The following is an 883-nucleotide window of genomic DNA, read 5'->3' as shown; positions in this document are numbered from 1 at the left end:
AACCTCAATTAGTTTCTCTGATGCAACAAAACTGCAAGTTTCATGGACTTCCATCTGAAGCTCCTTTTTAGTTCTTAACTGAATTCTTGCAGATCTGTGATACTGTTAAGACTAATGGAGTAGATCCTGAAGTCTACAGGCTTATGCTTTTCCTGTTTGCTGTAAGAGACAGAGCTAGAGTATGGTTGAATTCTCAACCCAAAGATAGCCTGAACTCTTGGGATAAGCTGGTCAAGGCTTTCTTAGCCAAGTTCTTTCCTCCTCAAAAGCTGAGTAAGCTTAGAGTGGATGTTCAAACCTTCAGACAGAAAGAAGGTGAATCCCTCTATGAAGCTTGGGAGAGATACAAGGAATTGACCAAAAAGTGTCCTTCTGACATGCTTTCAGAATGGACCATCCTGGATATATTCTATGATGGTCTGTCTGAATTAGCTAAGATGTCATTGGATACTTCTGCAGGTGGATCCATTCACCTAAAGAAAATGCCTGCAGAAGCTCAAGAACTCATTGACATGGTTGCTAATAACCAGTTCATGTACACTTCTGAGAGGAACCCTGTGAGTAATGGGACGCCTCAGAAGAAGGGAGTTTTTAAAATTGATACTCTGAATGCCATATTGGCTCAGAATAAAATATTGACTCAGCAAGTCAATATGATTTCTCAGAGTCTGAATGGAATGCAAGCTGCATCCAACAGTACTCAAGAGGCATCTTCTGAAGAAGAAGCCTATGATCCTGAGAACCCTGCAATAGCAGAGGTAAATTATATGGGTGAACCTTATGGAGACACCTATAACCCCTCATGGAGAAATCACCCAAATTTCTCATGGAAGGATCAACAAAAGCCTCAACAAGGCTTTAATAATGGTGGAAGAAACAGGTT

General features: G+C 40.8%; 1 non-coding gene across 1 annotated transcript; it reads right to left on the bottom strand.

Annotated features, from left to right (window-relative positions):
- Positions 1-275: 275 nt before the first annotated feature.
- LOC112739975 (small nucleolar RNA R71) lies at positions 276-383 on the bottom strand. Its single transcript, XR_003170908.1, has one exon. It is a non-coding gene; the product is annotated as a small nucleolar RNA R71 (small nucleolar RNA).
- Positions 384-883: the final 500 nt, after the last annotated feature.

The sequence above is a fragment of the Arachis hypogaea genome, chromosome 13 (genome assembly GCF_003086295.3).
Source record: "Arachis hypogaea cultivar Tifrunner chromosome 13, arahy.Tifrunner.gnm2.J5K5, whole genome shotgun sequence".
In the NCBI taxonomy this organism is placed as follows: domain Eukaryota; kingdom Viridiplantae; phylum Streptophyta; class Magnoliopsida; order Fabales; family Fabaceae; genus Arachis; species Arachis hypogaea.
The sequence above is the reverse complement of the archived record's forward strand: the minus strand, read 5'-3'. Positions and strand labels throughout refer to the sequence as shown.